We start from the raw sequence: 25683 nt of genomic DNA, 5'->3' as shown, positions 1-25683 counted from the left end.
TAAACCACCATGCTGCCCAAATAAGGAGAAATTGTGAGTGGAATTAATAATTCCAATATTGCCCCAGAAAGAGGGATTGTCTGGCACCAACATACAGACCCACCATTCATATGTCATACAGTATGTGCTCAATGGGTTCATGTCTGGAGATTTGTAACCACAGCAAAGCTTTGGTGCCCCGCCTTGTCTTCTGCCTTCTTTGTGTTGCTCTGGGACTGCTGATGCAGTGCCTACTGTCAATGCAGTTGCTGATTTGGATTAACAATCCTTGCTGTAAAGTATTTATAAAAAAAACTGTTTAAAAAAGAATATTTTTATAGAAATATAGCAAAGGTCACATTCCTTAAATCCATAGTTTTCTGATAAGGACAAGTGGACCCCATGACCATCTTTTTGTACAGGGTATGCAAATGTGTGGGCTTAGCTCTGAATTTCACTTATGGAATCGAGTCTGAATGTAAACATGAAGAAATGAATCTAAAATTGCTTCCAAAGGCAATCTGGGAAGGATTTATTTCCAATATTTAAAATGGTAATTCCATTCAAAACCTCTGAGATTGGAATAGCTTCCACCTGCTCATACCTGCAGATGCTTTCAGAAAGTCAGAAAGCTTTTAAATGTCACCAGGGGACAGACCTAGACACGTCTGGCTCCTATACATTTTTTACTTTGGAGCTGATTATTTTATTAATGTCAGATCTCACTAAATAATTAGGAATATTGTGCCCAAGTGAAAAGCCAAAAAAAGAGCTAAGCATGCCATTATTTTACTTAAGCAGTTTCAGTTTTGTATGTACAGTATGTGACAAATGCAACAGGCCTGATACCTTGGGACTGATGCTTCTGGGTCCTGCCAGCTGATTTCTTTTTGCATAAAGAAGTGGATGAAGTGAAAACAGACTACTGTGACAAAAGCAGTAGAAATTACAGATATCCTTGAGCTATTTGCAATTAATTCTTGAGACCAAGAAGCCCAGATGTATTTTGAGTATGGCACTGCTAAGAGCCTTTGCTTCAGAAATGGTAAAGCTTGCTGCAGGTTTTATGTATAATAGCACTTTAAGAGGATTAAGATAAAACAATTCCATTAACTTTGTGTGGTCAGTGTACTCTTTATGAAATAAAGAGGGTACACTCCACTAAGGACATAGGAATGATGTAAATAATATATACATTTACAAACTTTAACCTTTCAATCCTTAAACAAAAAATACAGGGGTGTTTTACTAAAGTCATCAGCAAGCACTATATCAAACTAATTATAGAGACCATAAAACATTTTTTTGATGACACAGTGTCGGGATGGAATCCGAAGTTAAGATAAGTCCCACTCATTGAGATTCCCAAAGGAAAAAATATGGTACAAAAGATTACTAGAGACCTGGAATGCACCAATTTACCGAATTCCTTCTGAATGTCTATATATATAAAAAAAACAATTATTAAAGTTGTTAAAGGGCAAATCTATCTGCAATTTTAGCAGATATACAAATATTTCTAGCTCAAGAGCACTGGAACATTTTCTGTTAAATACCGCAAAATCCAGCCAAGAACAGAAAGTAAGCCAAAATGGCTAGATCAAATAATTTTAATTACAGAGAAAAGCAAAACAGCAACAGAGTAATAAATGGGTAATCAGAAAAGCTTTTAACCACATACTAAGTTCTATAGTTACCACCCAATTTACCCAGTCTCCAAAAATTTTTGGCATCACAAAATAAGAATATTCTCTTGGGATGAAAATAAAAATAAAAATAAAGCAGCAGAACTGTTCATTCTAAATCTGTTACTTTGAATGGGTTCATTATGCAGTTCTGTCAAGAATGGAAAATAGTATGAGACTTTTTGGTGTGGAATTAGATTCACATTCATTTTTGATCACATATGAAAGCATTTTAGTGGTCTCAAACTGGTCCTGTTAAATGCTTTGAACTTTATCTAAGCATCCTCATACACAATCTCAACAGAGTGAAAATTAATAGGAATACAACTCAAGTACATTAGTCTCTCAGTGGGGGTACAGTCGCAAAGCTCATGCTTAGATCATATTGAAGCTGCAAATAATGCATTATAGATGTACTCAGTCCTCCCATCACATAAATTGATTTGGGAAGGAATAAACTATAAAACAGGAGCATTAGGACTACTAGGGAGCTAGAAAAATTGTCAGGTATTATGGGATTAGCCTAGTCACTTAAGGCCTGTTAGAATCCATACAGTATGTCCTCCATACTCAGCAAATGGGGTCTGAAAACCAAGTGCTCAATGGCAGAACAGACAGAAGATAATGTACCCGTACCACCTGGAATATTTCAGTGGAGTATGAATCACATAAACTCTGGAAGAATGGCGTTCTCCAAAACGTTCTCAGGATCCTTTGCCTGCTTCGTGATAATCCGTGTAATCTTGATGAATCTATGACAGAGCCCTTGGATGTCTAAACAGGCCTCAAACAAGGGTGTGTCATTGCATCAGATGTATTTTTAATATTTATGTACCATACTCCATTTGACAACACACAAGCTCCCTGCAGGAGAGCATCTGATTTACCAAATGGACAGCAAATTATGTACAGCAATCTTCAAAACCTCCAATCCGAAGCTAAAACTATCCTGATCTCAGTCATTCCAGTATGCTGATGATTTTGTGTCATGACAGAAATTAATCTACAGGTATTTACAGTATAATATATACTGATAAAAAGAAATGCAACATTTTCTGGAATGAGAATACTATAGTTATAGCTTATGTACTTTAACACAAACTTGTCCATTTGTTTTAATAAAACCATCATTTTCCATCAGTAAACTCCAAATCCACAAGGCCAAGTGTTAATTAATCTACTGTACATGCTTTTATCACCAATGTAAAAGAAAAATTGAACCTAAAAAAACCTAAACAAGGTTATTCACCAGTTCTCTCTCAGTAATAACTAGCATAACTATAAGAGGTTGCTCATAGTTTCAGGCTAACAGTTTACTGCATTTTAAATGGAGGGATGAAGTTACAGATCCATGCAAGGATGGAATGTATGAATATGTACAAATGTTTTGGTTTAGGTCCTTCCTGTTCTTTATACTGTATTCCTGTCTTTTTCACTTCTTGATAAACTATTGTTAACATGTTAAAAGCTACCTACTGTTCTCATAGAACAACTAAAATCCCAGATTGCAATACATTGTGGTCTATCCCATAACAAAAAGAAAGAGGCATCACATACAGTAATTCTTATTGAAACTTTATCTATAAAACACAGGAAAAAATAATGTGATAATCTCATTTGCTTCTTGAAGCATACATCCAGAAAGCTAAGGGAGATAACTGGAAAAAATGAAAATGTTTTTCTTAATCAGCTTGTCTGCAGTTTATATGCAGACACCGTGACACAAGACTTTTAAGTCAATAAAAATGCACTCCTAATCAATATTGCACTAACACATAATGGCGTAGACGCCTAAGGCTTAAAGAACGGTTTATTTTAAAAATCATAAAACAGGACAGCCTGGACAATTTTCACAATCAAAATTGATACAATTTATTTTTTACTTCTGTTGCAAGACTAATAATTCAAGCTAAAAGCAGTGCTGTGTCGATGTTCCAAGGGCAAGTTAAAAGTCAAAGGAACTGAAATCTTATTCTATGATATTTAAAAACTGTTGTATAATGGTAAACGTAGTACATTAAGACATACTACAGACCATCGGTGAAAGAATTTATTTCCAGGGAAAGAAATAATTATTTTCACAATAGAAAATAATAAAGTTTGCAAACCAGAGGAGGTTATTCAATCCATTTAGCTCATTAGGTTGCTAATAGCTAATTGATCTAAGGATCTCATTTATGTGAGATTTGTTAAAATACAGGATGGTATTGGCTTCAACAACACAAGCTGGCAGGCTCTTCCAGACACCGACAATTCTTTGTGTAAAAAAGAGCCACGATTTTTATCTTTGCAAACACAGTAACACAATAGCCAGTCTTACTGCTGTTGTTTGTTTAAAGAACTCCAACAAGTTAGTTAAGAAAGACCTATCTTTACTAATTTCTAATTATTAATGATTATTTTCTAGATTTCCTTTGCCATACAGACGATCTTATAGTTTTGTTTTTATCCTTTACATGACATTACATGTAACAGAAGTATTGATCTATACAAATTAAATTGAGCTTTGTCACACTTTTATGGATATTTGCTACATTAGCAACTTTCCAGTCAATTGTTATTACCCCTGCCCTGACTGACCATTTAAAGACTGTTATATCTAGTGGCTGTAATACTTCCAACTCTTCTATTATAATATTAATACAGAACTTCCTCTGCATATTTGTCCATTGATCAAAACCTAAGTGAAACAGTCATTATACCAGCCATTTCCCTTTCATCGACTAAAAGCTTCCACTATCTTTAGGACACTTTATTTTACCATTTACATTTTGTCTGCTGTTATAATTCTGAAAAAAAATATTTATTTAAGCCTCCCCTGAAGTATTATTTTATCTCTCTCTCGGCCCTTCTAATATCCTTTTTTTACCTGAGCTTGCAGTTCATTAAACTCTGTTTCATTATCTGGATCCTGTTTTAGGAAGAATAAGACCTTTGCAAGCTTTCCATTTCAACAGCCAGGGCTAAAGTTGACAGACTTTAATAAGTCTTTCTTAGTAGTTACCATGAAGACAGGTTCCAGCTCCATCATGGTGTGTTACTGGACTTTCTTATATTTAAGGAATACTAAATGCAGCAAAATACCAAGACCTGCTATTGACTACCCTTTGTGGCATTCCTCAATTACGACAGGCCATCCCGCTACAAGGGTATCTAGATAACCTCTAGTTCTTCCTGCATATGTTCTGCAATCATCTCAGCTGCCATAAAATTAAACATTCATGATCTCCAAGCTAGTTTATCTGTCCTGAAAGAGATTATCTACTACACCTCTGAACAATGGAACTCCTCTGTTAAATCAGATTGGAATTCTGAAGCAGTTTCCATGTACCACATACAGATTCCAAATTAATATTCTGAGAACATGATTTCTCAATACATTTTCATACACACCACTGGTATGGATCTGTGGCACTATTTAGAAGTGCTGCAAATAAAATATATCACTCCTTTAACCGTTTTACATATTTGATGTAAATACTTAGCTTCCTGTTAAGCTACGAAAATAATCATAGTTTGTTAAGTGTGCTCAGTAATGCACCTGCTGAATATTCCTTAGCATACTCAGTGGAAAACCACATTAAAAGAATGTTACTGGACTGGACTAATGGTTAAATCAAAGATATATTACTAAATTCTAATTTTAAGAACATATCTTCTTTATATTTGTAGAAGAAAATATATGTATATTTACCCAAAGGGTATACAAACAGTTACACTGATAAGAATTATTTAGCAGATGTAACTACAGTGGGAATCATGAATAAAAACATAAGTCTATAAAAAAAATAGTCCTTATTTTTTATACAAAAGCCACATGTTTAATTGGCAAGTATGCTTGCTTCTCTGCATTGTTTCTTTTTCAGCAGTTGGTCAACAATAAATAAATAATGAGCATTTCACTGTCTTATGGTAGAATTAATTAAAAAGAATCTAACAAAAATATACAGCAGCTTAAAACTCACACAATCACCCAGACATATGGTGTAATTAATACTGAATACATTTTGGAAACTTAGCTTTCCATATCTGTTTGAAATTCTGTGACTGAACTGCAGTTGTGTAAAAACATATTGTCTCATTAATCCCTGAGAGAATTTCTAAAGCCTTTCTTTGTTCTGCCCAGCCTTGTCCTCAGAACAATAAGTTTTATGAGCACCCTATCGGTCGCTCTGCTTTTACCATTCTGCAAATTTCAATGCAAAGACCTATTTTTCTTTTTACAACAAACTGAGGGGGTATATTATCTCTCCTTCACAACGGGATCGCAGAAATGTATAATCTTTAAAGTAAACTTAGGCATTCATGATTTTCTTTTCATTAAGCCAAAAAGAAATGTATTTTAGAACTAACATGATTAATTCAGAATGGTCTATTGTAATGACAGTCACTGTTGACTTCTTGGCAGCAGACTCAAGCTCCAGGCTTTCCTCTGGACCTGGCAAGAATTTTCTGGACCAGTTAGTTTCAGATGGTAGGACTGACAACCATCCAGCACTTACAGATACCTCAGGCTGGAAAGTCAAATAACGTCATCTGCACTAGACATTACAAGAGAATTTGACACTTACTGCTCAATATGTCTGTTAAGTAAGTAAAGTAATATTACAACATTAGTAAATTCAGAAATCAGAGCAAGCAGGAAAGGAAATGGAATATAACGGAGTTCTAACACCCTTAATTCTCTATCAATTTTCTGTTGCCAAAAACTGATGTTTAACTTCAAAAATTTAAAAATTGACTGCTTCTTGATTTTTTTATTAGCTACTACAAATCACAAAAATGTAGAATCAAACCTAATGGCATATATGTTAATGACATATATAATGGAAAACTAAAGGTATATATGTTAACTAAGATCCTCCTTAAGGAGCAGCATGTTGGCGCAGTGGTCAGCACTGCTACCTCGCAGTGCTGGGGCCCTAGGTACAATTCCTGGTGTGCTGTCAAAACGTAGTTTGTAAGTTCTAGCCATGTTTGTGTGGGTGTCCTCCAGGTGCACTGGTTTCCTCCAACAGGCCAAACTGGTATGACTGTGTGTATTTGTGTCTGCATGAGCCCTGCTATGGACTGGCATCTTGTCCAGGGTGCATCCAAACTTGTGCCTGTTGATTCCTGGGTTTCGCTCCAGCTCCCCCTAGAACCCTGTACTTAATAAACTGGTTTAGAAAATACATGGGTTGATGGATACTCTTTAAAAGTACTCACATTTTGTGCACTATTAATGAATAGAAATAGAAAGTACAGCACTCACAGCAATGAAAAATTTACCGTACGATATAAAGAAAAGGTCACACCAAAACTCATTGATTTTTTTTATTAACTGAATTGAATCTGTAATAATTTCAGCCCAGATGTTTTTTATTCTCAAAATTCTAACCTTTTTTCTTCTCCATTTACACTTGCTGGTATTGTCTTTTGTAAGTGGAAGCAGGAATTATCAATTTACGTCTGGATATAAAACTGAACACTATACTCACATATCATAGCATAGCAGTCAAGACTTTCAATTTCCCAGCATATTATCTAGTGACACGACATGATTTATTTTCTCTTTTTTTTTAAAGAATGAAGTTTAAATAGAAAAAGAGTTAACAGATTTGATATAGCCGCACAAGCCCGGAGGCACAATGTATAATAGCTGGCCTGAACTCTATGAAAAACTACCACATAATACTTTGATAAGGTTAAAAAGCTTCTTTTGGTTTTGTAGACATTGCAGGCATTTATATGTGGCAGAATTAGGAGCCCCCAGTGGCTGCACACAGTATATGGACACATTGTTTGATTTGTTACATGACCCATGTGACCTGCAAATACACAATAACTTCAACATTAAGTCACAGATCCACTGCTGTGAAGAATATGAGAATAAAATGTGCTTAGACAAGGGGTCATACCACCCACGGTCCCAGCATGTATAGATCTTGCCACTGGGAGGCACCATTTTTGCCACAGCCTGTTTATTAATTTTGTAATGTGTCTGTAAGCCAACACAACTGTCAGATGTGTTAATCTGGTGGCTATGAGCAGATTTGACCTCTTCAGGCCTGCATCTATGAAGTTCAAGTAGTAAAAGTGGGAAAGTCTTCAAATGTATCTGGCATCAACTTGTGTGCATTTGCCCTTAATTCTGCTAATTGTAGTTTGTTAATTTCAAGCATCAGCATACATAAAGTGATTTTATACTGACCTTGCATAATGCAAATTATTTTTCTAAGTGCATTATGTTGCTGTTTTTGACATAGCTTCCAGAAGCAGTGAATTCTATTCCCAGGTGTAAAAGATTTAAAATGCACCTTAAAGTGTCTCACATCTCTGTGCCTTTTGCTGAAGGAGCTGGCAGAGAGAAAATAAAAATAACTACAGAATGGTATTGCCATGTTCATTATCTTGAACAATGTTCCTTCAAAAAATAAATAAGCAAAGAAAGCTCTACAATTCCGGGACTTGATAAGTAAGTTTAACTTGACAGGACATTTGGAAGACATGCCTTCAATCTCCATTACAACTCTAAAGATATTTGTTTTTAAAACAAGCCTTTTCTTCACTTTTTGTTATCCAATGAGACCCCCCCCCCCCCAACAATTCCACCACTCTATTGGTTTTAAAATTCACAAGGGAAAACCAATCTAGGACCCTCTGACACAGGTCATGCATTCTTCTGTATTGAAATTCCCATCATTGGTCTTATTAGTTCAAAGCAAATTTGTCAGACGTGGAACAAATACCTCGACCCTGGTCATTTAAATAATAAATAGCAGCTTTGAAAACAAGCACTCCAAGAAGGACTATTGTCATCGTGTCTTGAATACCACAGAACATCTTAAGTTAGAAATTACCATATGATGTAAATATGCAATTGTGCACTGCAACAGCTCTCTGCTGGTGTGAAATATAACCTTAGCTGCTTCCTCGTCTACATTTGGGTATTATCTACAGGACTCTGAATTCATAATGACATGATCTTCTAGTTGAGAACCAGGGATTTCATCCTTTAAAGCTCTACAGTAAACATGATGTCTAGATGATTGATGGGCATGAAGTATGCAGCACTGCTTTTTTATCTCCACTTGGGACCTCCTTTTACTTCTACAGTGTTTTAAAAAGTTATTAGGGTCCTAAAAGTATGCTACATGTGTTTCTGAAGCTGCTTTCTAAATAAATGTCAGATTAGCCAAACCCCAAAAAAACTATCTTAAACTGCTGAATCTTTTAGCAAACTGATTCTCCCTAATCTCAAAGTCAGAAACTACTCAGCAAATAACTGCAGCTACCATATGAATATATGCATTTTAACGTAAAGGTGATCCTTTACATTAATTTAAATTTGCATTTCAAAGTCAGATTTTTTTTCTTTGATATACTGTACCAATTTAATAAGAGCTGAATTAGGAATACAGTATGCTGTGCTTCTTTTTCTGAAAGGAAATTAAGTAAAGGCTTGTCTGAAGTTGAAAAAGAAAAATCAAATTGAACTTCAATATGTCTGGATCATTCAGTCATTTTATTACAAATAAATGTTAATAGGTCATGGGAGAGGCAAACTTCGCTTCTTATAACTTTGTAAATAAATAACTGCTTTCCACCAATGAGAGATATAACTGACATTTAAATGATCCACTGCCTTTTCATATAACCCAACACTCTTTTTGCTTGAAATGAAGCAAATGAAACCCAAGCACTTTTCTTTGCACAGGATGTGAAATTTTAAGACCAGTTTGATGGTCTTTGTTGCTGCTTCGCTTTGAGTCACCCAGGACTCAAACTAATGACCTCACTATCAGACGACTCACCTTACAAACCAATCAATGTACCACTTTAGCAAGGTAGGCCTCCAGGGACCATAGTCTGTTTTCTTTCAAACAGGCCAATGTTTAATTTTGCTGACCAGGCTATCCAAACCCAGCTGCCTTTGACCTTGGTCCTGTAATATTCTTTTCACAATGTAATAATTATGCTTGTAGATGCACTTCAGCACATACTGTATGTACAATATACCTTGGTCTGAAGGACTAAAAGTGATTTTACTTAATTTTGTCTTATGAAAAGCAGCTTAAGAAGTCTGTGAAATTTGTGCATTTAAATGTTTTTTTCAGCTTTATAATAAAATTGTACGAAACATAAATAAAAATGATTTGCAAAAACTATTTTTTCCCTTATGCATTTTGTAGAACTTTATCATCCCTATCCCAACACACATACTGTACACCACTTACTATTCTTTTCAATTAAATCTCTAGTTTTGCTGTTTTGTTTCTCCTTTTGGAATTTAGTCACTTTTGCTACTTTGAGAAACTCGTAGCCCTCTTTAAATTTAAACATTTATATTGACACTGCCAGTCAGTAGTCAGTAAAAACAAGGAGCAACCTGTAAATAAAGCAGTTGTAGGCCTTTCCACTGATTAACCATACTAAGTAAAGAAACATCTTTGTAGTCCTACAAATTAGAACACATTTAATCAAGCTTAGAAGCGAACATTGTAAAATTATTGTACCAGTATATGGATTAGTTTACAACTTACATTTCTATAGCGGACGTCATGAGCTGTGTGACCACAACTAAAGTTGTGCAAGGAAAACAAACTCATCTAGATGTGCTACACTATGCAGCCATGTGATTAAATATTTATTCAAAGAGCCTTAATGCTGTGCAGACTGGGCTGAGTCCCTAAATAAATAATATATACATACTGTAGCTGTATAAATATAGGAAGGAGCACTTAACACATAGGACTGCTTTGCTAGGGGGAATAACAAATAAAAATACATTGAGTACTTAGTGTAACACACTTTTTCTGTCACATTTCTCAGAAACGATGAGTTGAATCCTCACTGTAGTATAATTTATTCATTTTTTGCATTCAGTTGAATTAACATGCACACTTCTATAGTTAATTTAGCTCAATTACATTTTTAAGAGCTGAGGTTCCTATTTGATACCGAGCAAATGTTTAAAAGGTTATATGGTTAGTTTAACAATGTTAACCATTAGAACTGTAATCTACAGTGCATTATAAAAAAGACTTTAATCATTGTTTTGCTGTATTTACTGTTATTGTTTAATTAAACAGGGTGGCACCTTTCATCAAAAGATGTTATACACTCCATTCTGATACTGTTTAATTAATATACATAGGTATGACCAATGCATTTGAATTAACAAAACATAATCACATGCTGGTTTCAGTAAGTAGACTCAGTATCATTTTAAAGTCATAGCTCGGCATATTTAAATGTTTTGAACCATTTGGGCCAACCTGCAATACAGTCGATGCTATCTTACAGTTCCTTACATATGTAAGGCTACAGATGGTTTCTTTGGCACCGTAGCCACCACTAAAGACCCCAAATTAATACTTATTTCCTAATGTGATTCTCTTATATTGAACCGTGTCAAATTCTAAACTTAATTTACCTCAGTAATTAAACAAAATTCCAAAATTAGCACACTCCCTACCAATTACAGTCATGCTAGTTAAGCCAGTTAAGCCATGACTATTGCAAGCGACAAGTGTAAGGGCTGACAATTTTTAGAAAAGTCACAAATTTACAGATTTACACTACATGAGGCATTCTGTGTGTTTTGGGCAGACAAGAGCAGCTGCATCGCCCAGGTGACCCCAGTGCTCTAACTGCAACAGCGATCAGCGCAATCTGAGCTGACGTCACCAGCAATGAAGCCAAGGAAACAGGACCTGGGCAAAAACAAGAAAGAGCCTTTGCTAATGCTCCATTTAATATTAGCTCTGCGTTTCTGACATTGTGGTCTGTCATGAAAACAAAAGCCTGAAATTTAATTGATATGCTGGATTATGCTACAAAACTGGAAAGGTGTTTGGTGTCCACAATTTCAGAAAAACTTGGTGCAGACATAACTTGCAGTATTCTGTTTTCAGAACAAGAAAAAATACTTATAAAATTAAGTAGTAAATGATTACCTTTCTAATAGTTTTAATATTACTTTTTTTTTTACTTTTAATAGCAACTAATTAAGACAAAACTAAGAATAATAGTAAATTAAACATCCAGTATAAGCTTCACCTTTTGAGTATACTATTGTTGTTTGCTTTGTTTGGCTGCCATTTTGCTGCAGTTTGCTTCCAAAGCAATTCATGAACACTTTTCTGGATCCTTCTCCACCACAGTCACGCTTAAGATTTTTGGTTTCACATGGCTGCTTTTGCAAGTGAAATTGATCATGTGGATATGGGCATGTGATCAAAATGCCATCTCATCTCAAAGCCCAGATGGCTCTTTAATACAATTAAAGTGGAACAAATGTGGGTGGAAATAAAAGATCATTATGGCTGGTAACAAAAGGACAAATAATTTTAGCAAATCAAACCTCCAATTTGATTAATATTGTGAATAAAAGCTGTATTTTTAAATGCAATATCATATTGTTTTAAAATGTTTTAGTTTTAATGTAACAAAATAAAAAGAAAAATGTATTCAGAGGTAAAAAATTAAGAAAATGTAGTATAAGTCAATCTTATACTACACTTTTCTAGATCAAATCTTTCTGATGGTTATGAAATGTTCCCCATGAGGCAACTGTGATATTACTACTGTATGTTCTCCTTTAACACATTTAAATAAATTTAATCTTAGTGTTAACTAACTTACTATAGCACATATAGTAATTCCTTAAACATCAATTTCATTAGGAGATAGCAAATTATTACTGAAAATATAAGTCAAAGAGTAATAATGTTTTTCTTATTATTATTTTAATTATTATTAGTAATAATAATACTGTTTTCAGAGTCTGCTAAAGAATGTTAAAAAACAAGTTACTTCAATATTCACTTGTCTGTTTTGCTATGTCCGATTACTGTATCAATCCTTCTAACCAAAATCAAATTCAAACACAGCCACAATCAGTCCTACAGCACCTGTCCATAATTAAATATCTTCGGATTCAATAGAGTGTCATAAAATTAAATTAAAAGACTGCAATGTTCAACAAGTTCTCACAAGTCTTTGTATAACTAGAAAATAAGAGTAATCTTTTTATCAAAAGATACACAGCTAAACAGTGGCAATTACATGCTCCAGAGGCAAAAATAATAATCATCATTGATATCAGTATTATTTCTGTATTAATAATTCATTTAAGGTCTTTTTGAAAAATGCATTTTGAATAATGCATGTGTAGTTTGCAACTGTTTGGAGCAGACTGAGCTTTATACTGTAGTTCAGAACACACTAGTCCAGAAGCCTCATTAGTGGATTAAGACCAGGATTACCCAGGCAGCCGCATACAATTGAGATCATCGTAGCTAATAATTTTTAAATAAGGGCTATTTTTTATGTATTTCTATGTCATGCATATTTTATTTTGATAAAAAAAAAACAATGGGGAAGTTTCTGCTGTGCTTCATGAAATGCCAATTTCGACATGATTGGTTTCATATGCTGCCTGCGTTTGAGAAAATACTAAAGGTCCTACTAAACTGAATCATGCCTCACATTTTAATTTTAATAGATCCTAGTCAATGATATGCTCTCTTAAGGTACCGGCCAGCTCCCAGAATTACTTAGACAATACAAAGTTTCCTTCATCTGTTTTATAATCCCTAAAAAATCCCTAAAAACAAAACATAATTAAATGATATAGGGTAAAGAGACAGAAATACTACACTTGATTTTCATTTTGCACAAATCACTGACATTTGCATCAAAACTGCAACTATTTAAGAGTATAATAAAAATCCCGAAACAAATTTATTAACTTTAACAAGCATAATTTATCTTGGACTTTCTTTATGTAGCTGTATGAACCTTTAATATTGCTTCATATTAATGCAACATTTTCCAGCCATGCCACTGCAAGAATCCAACCCTTGACATACAAAAGCAAAAGGCAGAACTGAAATTGTGCGCTGTAATAATTAATTTAAACATTTTAAAATTTAGCTTACAGCCTCAAAATTGTACAATAATTTTATTTTCAGAAATGCAGTAAAATTGTGTATACAGTACATGTTAAGATACCCGAAATACTAAGACTGCAAGTTCAGCACAATTAAATAAAACCCAACCTGAGGATTTGCTTTAAGTATTAAAATTAAATGTTCAGGTTGGTAGCTGCATCAGCATGCATAGGCTGCAAAGGAAGAAGGCTCACACCTGAAGAAGGCTCCACGGCCGAAATGTTGTGTTTTCTCTTTTCTTTTTTTCAGCATGGAATAAACCTATTACTCTTACCATTAAAATTAAATGCTGCAATTTGTTTAACTCTATTTTGCATAAAACATAAAATACAACTTTACTAGAAAACATTTTAAAAACTCATCATGTGACATTTGACAGCACTGTCCCCACCCTGTGGCATGGTCCTTTCAGATCTCAAAAGTTAAGCAGGTTAGCTTGGTCTGGTTATTATTGGGACTGTACTGCTGTAAGTGCTGTTGGTGGACCAGTAGGTGGCACTTTGTGCTAGGATTTCCGATCAAATTCCCCGTTGAGGAGAACAGGTACACTGTACTATAAAAGGTCTATTCACAGGTGACCACAGATTCCTAGGTTCTCTGGATGGCTACATTATTTTTGAAACATGCATAATCTGGCCTTCTTAAATATCTCCCCTTAATTAAATTGGTAAGCTTACTTTTATTAAAAACATAAATATAAATGCACAGAAACTATCTGTACAGCCCAATTATGATACAGTATGGTGATTCAAGAAGTACAGGTTAGATATTGAGCAAAAGCACATTTTTGTTGTAATGGATTGCTCCATATCAATATATCATATAGCACCCAGATCATATATTTGTTTTGGTTTCTATCACATGGTTTTCACAAGTAGGAATATGAATGGGAATCCAGGTATACAATGAAAACTCAGACCCCTCCCATTCATTCATTTTCAAACTAGATAGATGGTGGCAATGTACAAATGAAGTGAAGAAAATTCATGAAAATGTAAATACATTGAGGTGATGCCAAAGGTAAAAAAAATGTAAAAAGCCTTGGTCCCCATATTGGCATCCTTAGAAAAAATGAGATGAATAGGAAAGTGAGCAATCAAAAGCAATGCTTGTAATAACACTACAAGCCTGAAGGGAAGGTGAACCAATTTTACATTAGTTTGAATATGTATATACTGTACATCTCAACTATCTCCTGAATTTAGCTGGATTAGCTACTGCAGTTTATATACATTGCATATATTGTGATGCCACGTAGGGATGCACACAATATGGGCACGGTTCTAGACAAATCCCTGACCCACAACGAGAAAGATGCACTTTATTCAGATTTGGCTGAGGTTGTTTCACAGGCTCTCTCTATAAGGCATGTTGGACCATCTTCATAATGTTCCAAGGGTGTAGTCTTCACAGAGCTAACGGATGCCGTTCTTTCCAGGGTCACATCCTTTTGGCTTAGTGTGGTAGTATGGTGTCTCCTCTTTTAGCCCAACAAGTTTGCTGAACGGCCAGGCAGCTTGTGATTTTAGCCATAAAACAGGAATTGTAGTGTAGCAGCTTGTGCTGTATTGTAGCAGCTTGTGCTGTACTATAGCACCATGGGCTTTAGCACCTCTACTTATTTTATAGCCGAGTGGCTTAATTCCTCAGCCTGAAAGCTGGTATTGTAGTTCAGCAGTTTGTGATGCAGTGCAGTGGCATGGGCAGTAGCTCTGCCACCTATTTTATAGCTGAGCGGCTTTAACTTTTTAGCCCTAAGGCTGGTATTGAAATGCCTCTATCTTGCAGACTTCCCTGTTAACTCTGCCTGCCTTCTTCCCCTGCTTTATTCTTGTACTTTCACCACCCTCCTTCCTGGTTTATACTTCTATTTATCTAGACTAGAGCAGGATACAGAGCCGATGCCTACTACAGTGACTGTTGGTGTCCAGATTCCTGTGAGCTACCAAAGAGCTACCTCCTCTTTGGTAAGAGGAGGGCTTAAAGAAAGCAACGTCCGTCGAGGGCACAGTCTTTTATGGTATCACATTATACATCGGATATAAACAGAACACTGCAGTAGTATATGGTATAAATATAAATAAAAATATGCAGTAACATAGTGAACTCCAAAAGATACAATGCTATGCATGTATGTTTTTAGAAACAAAGTAAATGGATTATGTATATTGATGTCAAGTTTCGGTATCATTTTCATTGAGTTCTGAGGACTGACTGTGATTCTCTTGAGAAATGCTGAGCAGTGCATAAAAACTACTATATCACTTCTCATTTGTGATTGAGTTGATTGGTCACAGGTGATAAGGTGATCCAACCTGTTGAATACCAAACCTAGTGAAAATCAAGAAATAAAAAAGGAACCAATTTGCCCATGTTTTCAAGAAAAGAACACTCCTATGTCAGTGAGACTCACCACCAGTAAAGCCAAGTCTTCTTTTGTGGTGAATCAAGGTTTTGTGTAGTCTATGTTAATGGATATCAGCAAGTAAGGCACTGAGATGCAGAATGAAAATTGCTGTGTGCAACAGACCTGTCAACAGGAAGGTCCAAATGTGACAGTCTGGGCAGGAGTGTCTAGTTGCCACAAAATTCCACTTTTGATTGATGGCTACCCGACCTCACAGTATTACATTAATCAAGTCCTAAGACATCATTCGCTGATCTTCCTGCAGGCAAATCCTGATGTGATACATTCCAGCAGGGCAATGCATGTTATAATGCTGCTCATATAACAACAGCTTTTTTGTGAGATGAGAATGTGATGCTCTACTCGCCTGAACTGAGCCTTGCTGAGCACTGAGGGGTGAGCTGGAAAAATGTGTGGCATCTAGGACTCAGGAACCAGTGAACAGGCACATGCTTGTCTAGGCTAATACGAAACTACCGGCACAGAATTGCACAAGACAGTATCTGCAACCTGGTGCAAAATGTACACTGGAGCTGTACAGCTCATGTTGCATCAAACTTCGGCTACAGGTGCTTCCATCACGTGACTTTCACTATAGCACCTCTGTTGATCACATATTTTAATAAACACTATGAATTTATCTATGTCATGTCTTCAATAAAAGGTCAGTTCACAACAAAATGTTGAAGACAAGAGCCATAAAAAACTCATTTTTTTATAATAACATTATGAAGTTGTAATTAAAAGCAATACAGTTAAAACACTATTTTAACAAGTACAGTATACTGCAGAAAATGAAGACAAACAACATAGTACTCCGAATGCATCATGTTATATACAGTATGTACTGTAGCATGCTCCTTTAAAAAAACAGTGAGTGAATTTTGTCTTGACTTCACCTTAATTTAAAAAGCAAAGTTAATTTAGCAAACTCCTTTACAAAAACAGTGAGTGACTTTTTGAAAGGAAAAGAGAGGCCTATTTCCTAAAAGTTACACTCATCTGAATGACACAGTCCAAAACAAATTACTCAAATAACTGCTTCTGAATTAGGCTGTACCCAGCCAAGTAGTGTACAAAATATTCTTAATGTCATAGTGCTATGATTTCCACTCCTTTGTATGTTATGGGCTGCTTTACCTCAAACCTCATGTTTTGATACATTACAATCTCAAAGAAAATCTTTAGAAATGTGCCACAGGCTTGGTCCAACATAAACTGTAAAATCTAACCATGCTGAGGTCAACAGTAATTAATGCCTTTAGTTAGGATTAAACAAGGGTCCAAACAGCTTGTACCATATTGTGATTTCTGATGCAAATGGAGATGAAGCAATACATTGTGTTTCATGGGAAACAAGTATGTGGAATGCAAAATAAGACAGCTGTTTTTTTAATGTCTTATTGATCGATTGCATTGCAGCTGACTGCAGTCCAACATCAAAAACGTGAGCTGTGTTTTAAAACAAAATGTAACCCCGCATATTCTAGAGTAGAAAGAAAGACTAATAACTAGAGAAAATACGCTGTTGAGAAATGGCCTATGTATGTAAAAAAAAAGTAATCATCTGAGAATTTGTGATGCCGTCTTTAGAGTTAAGAAAGAAGAGAAACAAAAATTTCTACCAACAAATGTATTTTTAAATCACCATTTTTGCACATATTGCTTATATTTACAAACTTATATAACAAACTTTCCCTCTCTACTTCAAAGTATTTTAATTCTTTGTTTTGCATATTTTGGGATTACATTCCTATCTATCAATATTATTCTAAAAATATATTTGTTCTTCAAAAAACAATAGACTGAAACCGTTGAGTGGTAGTCATGAACATACAGGTGACCATAGATCACAATGGCAACCCACAGAAAACTGTGGATAGTCATCGTTGAAATTTTGAAGTAAACGACATTTACAATGGTCCCTGAACAAAGTACCTGTGGCAGAAATAATGAACTGTAAATGTATTACATAAGTAAATGCAACACTCAAACTTTCCAAAACACAGGAAATGCATAACATACTTCAAGTAGCCTGTTAACACACTGCTGGTGTAAAAACAAAAGTGCAATGCAGCCAAGTGGTGTTTCCCTCCAATGTCTGAAATGTGTATTGCAATAATAAAGCAATGTTTTCTTGTACTGTTATTCAGTTAATTGCTTTGCAGTCACAGCAGCAATTACAATTTTCTATGACTTCTTACTTTTAGCTATCAGAATTATAAAATTTTAAATATCAAACTCCTACAGTACAAATCAATGTCTTCAGCAACTGGTTCGGCAGCTGGCAGAGCATGAACTACCAGTTTGTGTCTCCTGCTTTGGAGCACAGTGCCAAACTGACAACTGTACTGTATTTACCCTGCACGTAATTTACAACGTGATCACATTTGGGAGGCTGTGACTCCTGCTGAAGACTGCATTTCTAGTAATATATTTATCTATCAAAGACAAAACATACATTTAATTCCTAAGCACCAACACAGAAACTAATTTTCACTTGACATTTTCCTTAAGAAGACCTTCAGCATATATGGAGTAAAAACGAACACGAGTAGAAAAGAGAAGCTCACAACAATCTTGGAACTTTGCACTAATCAGTAAGACTTGTTTTGTATTGAAGGGATTATTATAAATAGACAGATCCTTCATGGAATACTAACCTCCCAAGGGAAACCTTCTTCCAAGTTGTTTTCAGAAAATACTCTCCGATTCCCACTGCCAGGTCCCACATGTGATCAAACGCTAACACCTTGAGGATTACCTAAAGTGTAGCTTCACAATAATAATTTAAGTACTTCACAGTTTCTCATTAAGAATAAATGCTTCTTCAATACTGAAATTCTTAAGCACAGTATTATAAAGTCGAATCATATAATAATCTAAAACCTACGGCTATTATAGCATGCCCACAAAATTGAATTACACATTTAAAAAATAATTAAACAGAACTATGCTGCTTTTGTTTCGTTCATTACATACAGTATATGAACCAAGTTCGAATTTACAGAATGCTTATTAAGCCACTTGGTTTGAGGTGCTTCCCACAAAGGTAAAACAGAAAGGCAGTTACAAAAATAAAAATGATTCACAGTACATAAAGAAGTAAACCTAAAAATGTTCAAAAAGTATAACTGTATCAAAAATGAACAGTTTACAGAATCAGAAGACCAAATTATTACAATATATTTTTAGGCCTTGATTTAAAATTCTCAACTGTGGACAAACTTTGTGATCAGGCAATGAAGTACACAATCACAGAATTCTAACATGAAAAGCAACTTCTCGTTTCCTCCAGAGTTTCACCCTCAAAGTACATAGGCTGAGGCCACTACAAATCAACCTTAAGAACCACTGAGGCTAACAGGGAGAAAACCCTTGACAGGTGCTGTATTGTCACTTCACTTAGTCACTTAAACATGAACAATAGGATTTTGAAATCGATTCTATGTTGTTCTGGAACTCAATGTAGAGAATCTAGGAAGTAATTTACAACTGCTCTTCTTATGTCCTATTAAGGACCATTTCAGCTAGATTTCGCAACAAACATAAAATTATCTATTAAATATATATTATCTAGAATATAAAAATACTCAATTATATTAAATATAATTATCATTTAAGATGCAAACGAAATGCCTATACTAGAAACACTTAAGATACTGTAAATCTCTAGATTTTCAGAATCAACGTGAACCACAGAACAGAACTATAAAGTACACTGTGTCCTTAAAGAATTTAAAATATTTGTATTTTTCTATACAGTACATAAAGGAGTTTGGAAAAAGCTACCCAGTCATCTTGTTGAAGCTGATACCTTGATTTTCTTTTCAAGTAACAGTTGGATGAGGGCTTCATCTTAAAAATCAAATAACTTTTTTCACCCACTTGTTTGCACACAATCTTTTGTTCTTACATAGATTATAAAAATATACCATTGAAGTCTTGTTTATGTGTGAATCAAAATGTAGTAAAAAATAAAACCCATATAACTTCAAATTAACAGTTAAGTCACCTAAGTGTTTTTCTAAATGCCAAGTTACTTACTGTAGCCGCAGAAAATTAGGTAACATCTAAATGCATTTAAATGCTATACCAGTTATGCATTCAAGAAAGACTGATTTCTATTGTAATGTTACCAGGTTTCACAGAGCTGTATAATTGTGTTTAATGGACACGGCAGTAAAAATTAAAACAGTTTTTAATCTTTTTTCATCAAAAGGATAATACTGGACTACACATAGAACCCTGAGGGACACCAAATCGAACATTTGCTAAACCTGGACTCTGCTAGTGAAAAACACTGGTTGGAAGGTATAATCTAAACCAATTTAATATACTGTATTACTTGCCAAATTCATTCATTAAGATGATCAAGTACGACTGAGTGATCCACCCAATTTTTTGATTGTTACCAAATTAGTTTCTGAATGCTGTGACTGGTGCAGGACCAAGGCAGAAATCTTTTTAAAATATTGTTAATGTTCAGTTGGTCATTCAGCTGTTTATGAGGATCTCCACTAAAAGAGAATGATTTGAAATGCACCTAAAGCTTCTCAGAACAAAGCTGTTTAAACTGGATTTTGCATGTAGGATTCATTATAAATAAAAGTGAGATCTCTTATAAAAGAAAAAAAAATGTTTTACATGACCTGGCAAGGCAAATTTTACGGTATTGAATAAATTATGCATAATTTAGTCTTTTTGTCAAGCAACACATCCACTGAATAAGAATTATGAGAAGAGCCATGCGACAGAATCTAGAAAGCTGTGTAAAGAATGCCAACATCTTTACCTTTTTGTCAGCTTTTTTTGCTTGAAAATGTGTCTCAGAATACTGCAACATACCCCTGCATGTGCTTCTTGTGTTACATAAAATAATTTACATAATTATTACTAGCTTTGGTCCATGTATATAATGTATTTGAATCATAACAAATACAATAAGACATACATACATAAGTAATGTTATAAATGAGAGAGGGCTGTCTCATCCAATCCAAAGTTCTCAAAATATGTGATAATATCAGCTTTGAAAACATGGATAGATAGTTCCTTACTCCTACAATCCTTAATACCATGTCCTGGCCTGGGCATGCATGGCTGCCATTGAAACTAACAAACTCATCTTTATTCAAGTTTTAAGTAATGAAGGCAGCAGCAGAATAGATTCTGACGTTTACAAAAACATTTTGTCTGCTTATTGACACAAACGGTCTTCCAAACTTACTGTGTGGCACTATACCACACAGCATGACGATGACCCAAATATTATGGCTAAAGCAGCCGAGAAAAAAACATTAAGAGAAAATAAAATGAAAATCTTAGATTGGTCAAGTCAATCTATTAAATCAAACTGAGCATTTTATATATTTCCAGGTTTTCATTCTTACCCAGCTGTTTGCAGGGGATCGAGGATTACTATTGGATACCCCAATTATACAGGATCTCTTCAATCACTAGACTAAAAGTTCTGCTCAGTAGCTGTCAAAAAAGAAAGGAAAATAACCCTTATCTGTAAGTTTATAAGCTCGAGAAACAACAACAACAACAACCCTTCTCATCAGAAAGACTTAATTTAAAGTTAGATAAAATATCAACTGTTATTTTACAGTGGCAGGGTTCTTTAAAAGCTCAGTTAATATGCAAATTCCCCTACAATTCTACAACCCCTTCATTATTCACCTACTCTTCTATCACACATCTGCTCTTTATGGAATCTGCTTGAAGGCGTCACATGCTAAGTTTTCCCTTGTGTTGGCAGATGGTGCTACACAATTAGGGCTTGAATTTCACAGTCTCATGTTACACCAAAAGGTAGTGGAGGGCTCTCATATCACTAAACAATACTGGTCATCATGGCCTTGGATTTGAAGCTTATAAAAATATTCATCCATTAAAAAAGCAATTGTTTTTTTAACACACAACATTTATCTTAAAATGAAAAAAGAGATAAGAAAAAAACAGAGAAGGCAAGCTTCAGTTCACAACATATCAGTTTTAAATGCTTCTGCTTTGTTTACTAGTGCTAAATTGAGGTATCTCATCCTATATTCTTATTCTCCTTAATAGCAACTGCTAACTAACAATATAGCTTAATGAAAGCAGACAAAAAGGGAAACATCTGTTATATTACATAATTTGCCTTCAGGAAATTCAAACCCTTTTGACAACTTCATAATATACAGTGGCTTACCATTCTGCTGGAGATTAGGATAGAGGTAAGTACAAACAAGACAGACAAAAAAGGAGGTGGAGAAGGTAGAGTGTGGGTCAAGATGTGCATACGGTATGTATTTTGACACTGTCAAACAGACAAAGGCACGAAGGAACAAATAATTATTTTATCAAATTTAAAAGACAAACATCTTCTATGGAACAAGTTATAGGTTTATTCCATGCTGAAAAAAAGAAGAAAGAGAACACAACGTTTCGGCCGTGGAGCCTTCTTCAGGTGTGAAACATCTTCTATAGATGCTGGATTTAATTCACATACAGTAATTACCACATGAACTAATTAAGAGATTTTCTTTAAACGCTTGGTTATTCTTTTGAACAACTGGCAGTGCTGGACAATAGAAAGAAAATAAAATGTTTTTCAGTTGAAAACCTAAAGATGGATGACTTCTGTTCTTCGTATTTCTGTTCTTCATATTTCTGTATATATTCTTTATACAGTACACCATCTCTATTATGTCTATTGGTATCCCTGGAGGGAAATGCAGGATCAAAAACAAATGGAAATGGAAAAGAAATAGCCAATCTTAAATAGCCTTGGTATGCATGACTATAAACTCCTTGTAAATGCTGAGCTTAATTTTCAAAGTCTTCATTTCAGAGAAAGCAAAGCCAAATAAAAAAGATCAGGCTCAGAGAGAATTGCTTTCTATCATACTGTTCTCAAGCCTGACATTTTCTGTATCCTAATTTAACAGGACCAAAAACTGGCACAAAAACTGGCATCCTTCAACCACTCCCAATCCAACTGGATGAAAGACTGGCACTTTATAGTATACAGTTCAGTTGAGAGGATAGCCTCTTGCAGTTATGCTGAAAGGATTTAACTGTGGCATAACATGCCAAACATGCACTTACATCTTCCATTTTTTATAACATAAGAACATAAGAAACATCTGCAAAAGAGAGAGAGCCGTTTGGCTATGTATAAAACACTGTGCATTGTATATACTGTAGGTGCGTGCTGAAGAACAGAAATTACATACACCTTTGTACTAAACATGCATATATACATGTATAGAGAAAAATGCAAATACAGGCCTGATGTAGTGTGGATTTTACTGTTTTTCTTAAATTAAAGAGTCAAAGAATTAACCAATTGCATAACTTTCTTAGCAGTTCATTCCCCTTACTGTTACTTGACCGTTCTTTTGCAACAGTATAATTTTGTGGAATTTATTCAGGAGAGGACTAAACCTGATTTATAAAATCCTAACTGCCCAATTACTATAGCAATTGGAACTTTTTATTGTTCTATCTCTTCTTATTAGTATCTGTAGATGTCATGTTGCAGTTACTACTAACAATAACAAAGGTAATAATGGCAAACATTATAACAAGTACTCAACACAATCAACTATAAAATGTCCTCTCTTTAAATGGTTATTGAAAAGATTACAGGAAATACCAGGATTAAGATCTATAGCTCTAAGATACAGAATGTACAACAAAGTGAAAATGCATTACAATACTTGATTACATTTGTAGCTTTGACTTTCTGTCCATATGAAATATGGGCTAACATTTGTATCCAAGAATCATGTATAACTTTCAAGAATCTTGATTAGCATCTTTGGCATGCCCCTCATGAAACTAATATTAAACAAGACACAAGGAGCATTCAGGAACAAGTGATAAAACACACAGTACATTTCACAAGCTACTCATTTTAGTCATGCTGTTCCATCTGGAAAGATGACTGGGCAAAAACAAATTACCTCAAGAACACTGAAATGTTTTTATACATTTTCAAATAATTAAAGCAGCTGTAAATACAATAAAATTTGTATTTGTAAAATCTATTTTACATGTAAAATTTATTTTGTATAAATTTTTGTATACATAAAATTGTATAAAATTTATTTTATACAATAGATTTTGCCATAAATGGCTATGATTTTATAGCACCTGTGCTCATATCTCAAAATCCTACAATTAGATGACCTTGACCTTTCAGAATGAAACCACTATAAATGCTCCTGCTCCATGAACAGTACAACAGAAAATCATAGTCTTTGGTTTTAAACGTAATTATTTTGGAATGCAGAAGCATCTATTTCTAATATATGTTTTGTATAATAAAACTCCTACTGTATATTATGTTCTTTAAGTAATACACGATTCATTGTTTCAGCCAATTGTTATTAATTTGTATCTTCCTATTTACTGTAGTTTAGTCTTTCAAAAATGTTGGCATTCTTTGCAGTAATGGATGATGTATCTATTATGGTAACTGAAGGTCTTTCTACTTTCAACTGCATAATTGTTAACATTTAATAAATGATCCTATATTTTAGTGATGTGTTTATAAAGGCTGGGGAAGGTTAGATCCTGATCTTGCACACTTCTTCTGCTCACACAGACGTCTTCCTTCTGTGTATTTCTCATGCATCTCCCAGCCTTCTCATCCATACTCTTGCAGCAGACTGGCTCAGCACTAGTAGTAGAGCCTATATGAAGGATAGACAAGCCTTGGTAAGCAAGACTGGGCATGGGCTGAGCAGCCTATATGAAGGTTTGGCAATATAAATACTGTATCTGAAGGATAGGCTTAGCTAGGCAAGTCATGCAAAACACTCTACACAGTACATTCTGTATTTTGTCTCTTAATCGCATTCATTGGGATATAAGCAAACTCCTAAAATATACGTTAGTCATTACTGGTTTTGTTCCAGTGATGATTTTCAAGGTTGTCTGTCATTCATATACTAGGCACATTTATTTACTTCTCAGTTGATCCTTCTTCCACTTAAAACGACTAAATTATGCAGTAGTAAACAAAAATACCCATTCAAAGATTTGCTCAGCATGTAGTCCCTAAACAACCAAGCATTTTGAAGTGTGCAAACTGAAATAAACCATTGTTGGCTTATATGATATCCTAAAACTAAAGAAAGTTCAACGACTGTTTACATTGACTGAGTGACAGTAAAACTCATCCAATTTACAGAAAATATTGTCCTTTAACAAACATCAGCTGCTTGAAAAGATATACAGTTTCTCTCCAAACAAACAACATATTTCTTTGAAAGACAAAGTGTTACGTTAGACTACTCTAGAAACTGTCAATAAAGCCGTTCCTCATCTGAGTACTGCAATCAATACATTGATTAAGTAATTCATCACTTCAACTCTACAAGACATTATTTCTAATTAAAAAGTAAGCCATAAATTCCAAGTTTTATTGCTTTGCTGGTGCTGTAAATAAATCTGAAGGAACACTGAAACAGATTGCAGTTTTCTTAGTTGACATTTTCAAATATCGTAAACCTGGTATTAACAGGCAGTGCTGACTGATTCCTATACAATGTACCCTTAGTCTACTGATGTCCATTATAGAAATCCATACTCTGCTTATCAATTATTTTTTCTCTTCAATTTAAAAACAGGATGAACAGCCTAGTCAATCTAATAAATCGATTTCCCTTTCATCCAA

General features: G+C 34.6%; 1 protein-coding gene across 29 annotated transcripts in view; it reads right to left on the bottom strand.

Moving 5' to 3' along the window:
* Positions 1-25683, bottom strand: part of adgrl3.1 (adhesion G protein-coupled receptor L3.1) — a 338051-nt gene that overhangs the window by 263643 nt on the left and 48725 nt on the right. The window contains exon 1 of one of the 29 annotated variants that reach the window (XM_088611699.1): positions 21404-21423. The exons of the other annotated variants lie outside the window; for them this stretch is intronic. The gene's annotated coding sequence lies outside the window, so the exon portion shown is untranslated. Of the gene's footprint in view, positions 1-21403; positions 21424-25683 lie in introns of those variants that run through there. 29 annotated transcript variants of the gene reach the window in all.

The sequence above is a fragment of the Lepisosteus platostomus genome, chromosome 1, assembly GCF_059453375.1.
Source record: "Lepisosteus platostomus isolate fLepPlt1 chromosome 1, fLepPlt1.hap1, whole genome shotgun sequence".
In the NCBI taxonomy this organism is placed as follows: Eukaryota; Metazoa; Chordata; class Actinopteri; order Semionotiformes; family Lepisosteidae; genus Lepisosteus; species Lepisosteus platostomus.
The sequence above is the reverse complement of the archived record's forward strand: the minus strand, read 5'-3'. Positions and strand labels throughout refer to the sequence as shown.